Source organism: Cricetulus griseus, chromosome 3 (assembly GCF_003668045.3).
Source record: "Cricetulus griseus strain 17A/GY chromosome 3, alternate assembly CriGri-PICRH-1.0, whole genome shotgun sequence".
NCBI classification, from domain to species: Eukaryota; Metazoa; Chordata; class Mammalia; order Rodentia; family Cricetidae; genus Cricetulus; species Cricetulus griseus.
This window is the reverse complement of record NC_048596.1, coordinates 10,082,144-10,091,529: the sequence shown is the minus strand read 5'-3', so window position 1 is coordinate 10,091,529 and position 9,386 is coordinate 10,082,144. Positions and strand designations below refer to the sequence as shown.

General features: G+C 37.7%; 1 pseudogene; it reads left to right on the top strand.

Moving 5' to 3' along the window:
• Positions 1-589: 589 nt before the first annotated feature.
• Positions 590-2,367, top strand: LOC113834839 (annotated as a pseudogene).
• The last annotated feature ends 7,019 nt before the right edge of the window (positions 2,368-9,386 follow it).

Below are 9,386 nucleotides of genomic sequence, written 5' to 3'. Positions count from 1 at the left end.
ACCACTAGCCTGTTTCATGGGAACTCACAGAGTCTGAACTAACAGTAGGGAGACTGCATGGGATCGATCTAGGCCCTCTGCATATATGAGAGGGTTGTGTAACTTGGTCTGTTTATGGGATTCCTGTCAATGGGAGCAGGGGCTGTCTCTGGCGCTTTGACTGGCTCTTGGGAATCTGTTCTTCTTGCTGCATTACCTTGCTCATCATGAATTACATAGGGCGGTGTTTGGTCTTATGGCAGCTTGACATGCCAGGCTTTGCTGAAGCCCATGGGAGGCCTGCCCCTTGCTGAGTGAATATGGAGGAGAGGAGAATTGGGGTGGGGTATAAGGAAGAGGAGGGAGGGCATAGGAGTAGGGAAGGGAAAGGAGGCTATGGTGGGTATAAAAAATAAAATTAATTAATAAGAAAGAAATGAGATAAGCATAATCAAAAACAATAAAATAAAAATGGGTACAATAACACAAGAAATATAAAAAATGGAATTACTAAATTTTAAAGCAAGATTATCTCTTACTGTCCCATAGTTAAAAATATTATCAAATGAATAAATTAAAAAATTCATTTCGGCCTTCTGTGAACAGCGAGATGTACGGAATAGGTGTCAAGATGGCCACCCTCATAGAGGGCGCAGCCATGTCGGTCTCCTGACAATATCACCACAGCCGACAGTCTCTGCAGATCCCTAACTGCTCCTTCTTCAGTGGGATTGTGATCTAGGAATTCATTACCGAGTCCTCTAGAAGAGCAGGATCTGTGTCCTTCGAAGATGTAGCTGTGGATTTCACCCAACAAGAGTGGCACAGACTGGACTCTACCCAGAAGAACGTGCACAAGGATATGATGCTGGAGACTTACAATCACTGGCATCTATGGGCCTCTGCGTGGCCAAACCAGACATGATTTTCAAGTTAGAACGGGTAAAGAACTCTGGATATTAGAAGAGGAATCCTCAGACCGTGATTACTCAGGTCTCGCTGTTCAGCCCAAGTCGTCCGGAAACTTATGATCCTTCTGCTTCAGTCTCCCAATTACTGGGAATACTGGTGTGTATTACTGTGTCTAGCTGCTAATGATAGCATTATAAAGACTATGTTAAGTATTTTATATTGTGACAGGGGAAGCATTTGGGGATTTTACATGAATGAGTGACACACTTGCTGCTTTTAAAGGACCTCTGTCTCTGCTATGTGGCAACAGTTCAGTTGGGAGGCGATGCCCTTGTGCTAGAGAACAATGTTTATCTGTATCAGAGTATTCAATGTGGGAAGACTTCCATGAAGAAACAGATTTTGTTCAGCATAAAAGCACTCATACCAGAGATAAAAACTTTGAATGTCATGAGTGTGGAAAGGTGTACTGCAGAAAATCTAATCTTGTTGAACACTTGAGAACACATACTGGGAAGAGGCCCTATGAGTGTGGCGAATGTCCAAAGACGTTCAGTGCAAGATCATACCTCAATGCTCATCAGAAAACTCACACGGCAGAGAAGCCCTTTGGATGTCATGAATGTGGGAAATCTTTTGGCAGGAGGTCACAACTCATTCTACATCGCAGAACACACACAGGAGAGAGGCCCTATGAATGTCCTGAATGTGGGAAAACCTTTCCTGAGAAGGCAACCCTCACAATCCACCAGAGAACCCACACTGGTGAGAGGCCTTATAAATGCAATGAATGTCAGAAGACATTTCAAGTCAAGATATCGCTCACCCAGCACCTGAGAACTCACACGGGGGAGAAACCCTATGAATGTGGGGAGTGCGGGAGAAACTTTACAGAGAAGAAATCCCTAAACCAGCATCAAAGAATTCACACAGGTAAGAAACCCTAAGAGTGTGGAAACTGTGGGAAATTCTGAATGAAAATGACTCTCAATAATCATCAGAGAACCCACACAGGTGAAAAGCCCTATCATTGCAATGAATGTGGGTAGGCCTTCAGGGTACAGTCATCTCTGGGAATCCATCAGAGAATCCTTACCGGAGAGAAGCCCTATGAATGTAATGACTGTGGAAATTGCTTTCTGTGTGAAAGCTCGTCTCATTGAGCATCATAGTATTCATTCAGGAGAGAAACCCTGTGAGTGTAGCGACTGTGGGAAGATCTTTAGCATGAAGAAATCCCTTCGTCAACATAAGAGAACTCACACTGGTGAGAAGCCTTATGAGTGTAGTGAGTGTGGAAATGCCTTTTGTGTGAAAGTGCGCCTCATTGAGCATCAGCGAATTCACACAGGAGAGAGGCCTTTTGAATGTCAGGAATGTGGAAAGGGTTTCTGTCGTGAAGCCCACCTCACAGAGCACCAGAGAACTCACTTGGGCCGATCCTTGCTTTGTGCATTGGAGAAAGCTTCTCCCTGAAGAATCCCTCATTCCCTGCACTGGTTCAAGCCCATAGGGGCATCTAATCAAGAAAAACTTGCAAAGCACACTTGCCACTGTGTGGTACTTAGACTAGTATAAAAATGTGTCTGATCCCTTTAGGGAATTGTTCATTATTTCTTGACTTTGAGGGGGAACACTTTGTAGCCCAGGCTGGCCTTGAATGTTTGCCATAGTCTTCTGAGTGCTTCAACAGCAGGTGGGCAAACAGTCTGTGACTTGTTTCATTTGTATTTTTCCATTTATTGGTGAAGATGAACATATTGTATGATGACTAGCTATATGAATTTTTTATCTGCACTGATTGCTCATATCCTTTGCTCACTGTTTCCTAATGAGAACTTTATCTTGCACTCTCTGTTTTAAATGTTGGTGGTGCTATTGTTTAACATGTAAGCATATAAAGTCCTTCATTCATGTGTTAAAACATCTTCTCTCAATCTGTGCTAGGTTTTCAGTTTTGTTAACTCTTTTCTTGTGCTAAAGTTTTATGTTTCAGTTATTGTCTGTTTTAAGGTGATAATATTTATGTATACTTACTCAAAAGTGAAGATTATTCATAAACATTTTGAATTTAAATCTACTGTGAGAATTTTTTGGTATAGTATGGAGCCTGCAATGTATAATAAATACTATATTGTCTTGTTAGAAAAATTATTTCAAGTATTTATACCAATTTTTATACCCACTATTCCTCAGAGATAGTTAATAGTAGTAAAATGTCTCTCCACACTGCACTCTCATAATGTACAGAAAAGTTATTGCAATATTTAATAATTATGTTAATTATATACAAATACTGGTATAATAAGCAGGATCAACATTTAAATTACATATTATTTTGGCATCTAAAATATAAAGAAAAACAATATAGCTTTCATTATATGCTTTCTCTACCAATAATATAAAACAAAGGTACATAAAATCAATGCAGAACACAATTTTTCTTTGATATAACACAGATAAACAGAAAGAATTCAATTTCTCTACAATGGAAAAATACTTGGAAATTGTGATTCTTAAAAATATAACTAACAATGTCATCTAAAATGTAGTTTGTAATAAAAGTAAAGTTATATATAAAACATGCTTGAACTGAAAAGAACAAAAATTTTACTGGAAATTTTGTTTTCAATTCTCAGATCTGGGATAGATGATGTTCATGGTCTTATGCAAATAAGGATGAAAAATTAAGTTCTCTGCAGTATAATCTTGAGAACAGAAAATAGACTTTTTATATAATCAATGATTCTAACATTATCACATCATATGATATTTCAATTCAGATTCTATTTTACAGAATCAAGAATAAATAAAGATAATATGAGATAAGACAAATTTGAGAGGTTTACTTACTGCAGCAAAATGGTAAGAAATCATAGGTAAACCTTTAATTTATGTATTCTCATTGGATAACTGAGAAAAGAGCTAAATAGTGTCAGGAAATTTAGTTAACTTATAAAAATTACATCTCTTAACCCCATCTGTTAATACACACACACACACACACACACACACACACACACACACACACACACACACACAAACACACTGGCTGCTGACTTTCTTTCAAAAAGCCACCAAAATCTTTATCATTCACCCAAAATAGCATGAATGAAAGTGTACTTAAAATTTAAAATAAACCTTTTTCTTCTCTAATAAAATACACATAGAGTAAAAAAATAACCATCCCCAGTTTAGAAAGTGGAAAAATATGCTCCCATATGTATAGATATGATTTTCTAAATTAATTTTTCCTAATATTTTTGTAAATTGATAACCAGTAACAACAAACCATTACTTTTATTTTGAAATATAGCCAGATCAACAGAGAGTGAAAAGGAAACAAACATAACTTTTGACAGGAGCTATTTTCTTGCCATTACACTATAAACAGTGCAGAATAGTAACTATTTACTTATAATTTGCATTGTGCTATGTCCTGTGAGTAATACAGAAGCATGGAGGTTGTTGGCAAACACCTTGTCATTTTCTATAATTTATTCAAGGATTTTGGTTTGTTCATGGGTCTTAGAAATAATTCCTCACAGATGCTAAGAGACTACTTTATAGTAAAAGAGGGACTTACTTATGAGGTGAAACAATAAAGATAGAATCCATAAGTGAAAAAATGAGAGATAAAGTTCAAAAGTAGAAATCAATAGCAGGCTATTGGTGGCGCATGCCTTTAATCCCAGCACTTGGGAGGCAGAGGCAGGAGGATCTCTGTGAGTTCGAGGCCAGCCTGGTCTCCAGAGTGAGTGCCAGGATAGGCTCCAAAGCTACACAGAGAAACCCTGTCTAGAAAAGCAAACAAACAAAAACAAAACAAAGCAAAACAAAATAAAACAAAACAAAAGAAATCAATATATGTTGTTCATTATTAGGATTGCAGTTTATTCTGATGCCTATGTTAGGTGGGGTATAGAAGCCTTTAACCAAAATGATATTCCAGTGAGGTTATATAAGCACATCCATTGTAAAACATTTGTTGTATTATAGATCTGTGGCATGTTTCCTCTCCTTTGTGCATTTTATAACTTCCAAAACTTCACAAAGCAGCCCGTAGTGTTTGAGCAATCTACCTTCACCTGCAAGTGGTTCATGTCTCTTTGCTCCTATTTAGCACTTGTTAGCTTTTGCTCTACGTCCTACCTCCTGGTATCTCCAGGACATATAGCCTCCTTTCTCTTTTCTTTTAAGCACTGAGTCTCCTGTGTCTCTTTCTTAAATATTTTGTTATTTTCCCATCTTCATTTTAGTAAATATCAGGGAGGATTATGCAATACTGTGTTTCTTCAAATACTATGCTTATAGTCTGTATTTTCTTTTTTTTTTCAAAGATTTATATGTGAAAACAATGTTGACTTTACTAAGATTATATGAATGTTTATAAAGAAATATATAAGAGCAAATGTTTGTTTTCAGCATGGTAAATTATGAAAATGATTATGTGAGAGCAGACCCTGTTAACCATGGGCAGAAGTAGAAGCATAAGATGTTGACTGTGCTCTGGTACTTGGACAAGGTTTCATATTATTTGTGTTTTCAGGAAAAGTCCTATAAAGAAAGCCATACAATGGATAATGAGAGGATTGTCAGAGAGTCTCCTTCCAATTCTCCCTGTCAAGCCTGATCCTTGGGTCAGTGTTTTCTGAAGAAATGAACCTTGTGTCCTTCCTCATGGGTCAGTCTTTCTCATACACTATGAGAGATTTATCAAATTTTAATTCTTCTGTTTGTTCAATTTATCTTGGCCAGAAAATTTGCTAATAATACAACGTGTGATCTCCAAACACAATAGCTCACAGTACACTGATGATGTTACTTCAAAAATTCTTTAGGGGGTATTGATGATGCCATGCATTTTTCTCCTCAGCCATTTTAATTTTCTTCTTGTAACTGGAAGGAAATTCATAACTATACATAAAATAATTAAAACATTATTCTCACGCATTGCTTGCAACAAGTTAAACTCTGTGCCTCTCCTCTCAGAGATGACCATGTCCTCTGTAAAAGCATAAAAGCAGCATGCAAAATTTCTTTCTTTAAGCATGCTGGTTACTATAATGGGATATTACCAATATGGAGTCAGGTAGAAATATAAGGGTATTTAATAGGGAAAAGCCTTACTTAACAGAGCGACCTAGCCAGCCGGTGTGGCAGCGGTCTGTACACAAGCCCCAGAGAAAAACTGAAAGAGAAAACGCAGTCACATTGCCACGCCTACTTAGGGGCTGGCTACAGGTTACAAATGTAAATATATCATAAGCACCTGTTACTTTTCTTCTGGCAGAGTAGGTGTTGTGTAGGAAGTAGGAGACTGGTGCCCTTCTGCCTCGAATTATTAATGTTAGGAGGTACTTGTTCAAAGAAATTCATTATCACGTGTCACTTGTATATCTAATGTAATCCTTGGAAGGTACCTTTTGGATTCTGCCAGGAAGTAAAGGCTCTCTGTAGCCTTTTCCATTCACATTTGTCACGTTTATTCCTGCTGCCTTCCATATCTGCAGCCTGGCTCTTTCCTTAGCTTAAAAATCAGTCACCAGTTACTTTCAATCAACTTCCCTCAGTTACATTTCCTTCTCTTTATTTTTCTTTCTTCTATTTAACTGTTTGTCCTTTTTCTTTTCTCTTGTGCTCTCAAGTATTTTCTTTCTGTGTGTGGACATGGTACTGATGATTGATCACAGGGTTCACCAATACTGGACACACACTCTTTCCCAAAATGCTATCCATTTCCTCTGCCATGGCTAGTCGGGGTGTCAGCTTGACACAGAAGGGAAGAAGGAACCTCAGTTAAGGAACTGCCTTCAACAGATTGGCCTGTGGTCATGATGGGGAATATTTTTTTTTAAATTCCATTTAAAATGAGAAGATCTGGCCCTTCTCTAGAAATACCATCTCTAGGTAAGTGGTGTTGGCTGTATAAGGAAAGAAGCTGAAAGTGCAGCTAGAAGAGGGAAGCAATAAGTAGTGCTCTTCCCTATTATCTGCATAGTTTCTGCCTCCTGCTTTGTGCCTTGAGCTTTGGCCCTGGCTTTGCTCTATGATGAGTTGTAATGTGTAAGTTGAAATAAACCTGTTGTTCCTCAAGGTGCTTTTGTTAAAGGCTCTTATTTTACCTTCACTCCATGCAGGCGTTAAGGCTTTGAGTGTGGGATAGAAGGATGGAACACTTTGTTCATTAGTATCTGCTTCTTTGAACTAGAGTTACAGGTGGTTGCAAGCTATCAAGAAGGTGCTGGGAATTGCATCTGGACCATTTGCGCTGTCTTCCCACCTCCTGTCTGCATTTCTTTAATTCAGAATGCACTGAGTTAAATGAACAAACAGTGAAGCCAGGAAACTGTGGACATTTGATAGTATACTTATCTCATGTCCGGATTCACAGGTAAAAAGCTGTATTGATTAATTTTATTGTTATTGCCATAAAATAACCTGAGAATATCAAATTACAGAAACATGTTGGTTTACAGTTCTAGGGTAAAGAAGGGCCTGGGGATTCAGTATCCAGTTGTTAGAGTTAACATTTACCAAAGTAAGTAGAATTATTGACATTGTTAGTGTTGATGGTCACATGCTATTATGAATGTACATAATAACTCAGATTTATACTTAATACTTATGGGTATATATGTTTGTTTATGTTGTCACATTGAAGAAAATCATTCTCTGAATCAAAAAATGTCCTTCCTATTGATTGTAACATATGTTGGTCACTTGCTTATCTCCCAAGATTTACTTTGTAAGCACTTATAACTCAGGACAATATCTCTTTAGATAAACTTACATATAGTTTTCTGGCCCATTGTAGGAAGGTCACTTAGCTACAAAGTCCAAGATACTTCATTATAACAAGAAGAAATTTAATTAATGTGTTGCATAGAGGGATGGTTCAACATTCAAAAGGAATTTGAAAAACATTTTAAGGTGGATTTAGACTAAAAGACTGAACTTTCATGAAGTCATTCGGAGCAGAGTTAATCTGAGCACCATGGAGGCTTACATTTCCTCTTGATGGTACAAGTAGTTTTGGTGGAAGAACTAAGTATGTAATGGCTGGAGTGATTCTTCAAGCCATGGAAGAGAGATGGCTGTGTTTTCAGATCATACTCACAGTGGTCACATAACACAAAGAAGGAGATTTGGGAATCACATTTAAATGGATTGAGTTGCTCAGTTTATTTAAGCCTATGTTCCCAGCTAGTAATGTATACTGTAACACACACCTGCACGATCTCTCTCACAGAACAATGGAAGCAACTTTTTTTGTTATTTTTTATGTTATTTTATTTTATTAGTTCAAATTAGGAACAAGCTTGCTTCAGATGTCAATCCCTTCTCTCTCCCCTCCCCCCAACATCCCACCTGCCCCTAGCCATCCCCCTTCCACTCCCCAGGCAGGGTAAGGCCCCCAAACGGGGATCCCCAAAGTCTACCACATCATCCTGGGCCTTTTAAACCAAAGATATTATCTCATGGATAATGTCTTTTAAGCATCTTAGACATGTGAAGAAATGAATCATGACTTTTTGTAGAAACCCCTTTTCCCTGGTGATTTTGACCTGCCAGAATCTCAATACATCATATATTGAGGCACAGCTTTTATCTAAAATAAAACTCAACAACTTACTGTGGATCAAAATCTCCACTTTGAGTTAAACAACTGTGAACTTACTGGGACACCCTACATTTGAGGAACATCTGTCCCCAAGCAATTTTCATATCTACAAAAACACTTGATCTGTGAAGGAATCCAACACAGTAAGTAGTTCTCAAGAGTACTCAGCAAACCTACTTGGTAACATAAAGGACAAAAATTATCCCATAAAATTAAAGACTCAAAAAACCTTATATTAAGATGAGGGTCAAACTGATTCCTGATGACGTTTCTTTGGAATAATTGGCTCCTTGGATATCTTCTAGCTTATGGAGTCCATTCCTTTGATTGTGGAAGCATCCTCACTATGTGACAGTTCCCCTGCTTGTTTATCTATCTTCACTTTTTCCCTTTACAACAATACTAGCGACACCAGGCACATTCCCCACCAGTATAATTCCTTAACTGTGTGTAGCAGTAACAAGTCAATTTATAAATAATGCCACTTCTTAGCTGCATGGAGCTAAATTTAAAAAAAAAAACAAAGTTGAAACAATTCAAATCAGCATTCTTGTAGCTGTCATTTTGGGAAATACATATTCAGAAGTTGTTCTCCCTCAACCTTCAATATGACACACACATATAGATGTCGTTGGGAAACAATAACACCTTTACCAAAGATTGAATTCTAAGGCAACAGGGGAAACTATGCATCTCTGGAAGTTTCCAAAAACCATTCATGGTCATTGTGGCTTTGGACCTAGTCAAATTTTAAAATAAGTTAGAAAAAACCCCAAAAAACAAAACAAAACAACAAAACCTAAGGAAACATCAGTTTTCACAACTAGTGTGCAGTGTCACCCCTGGGCTTGTGGTCATCTATAAGAAAGTG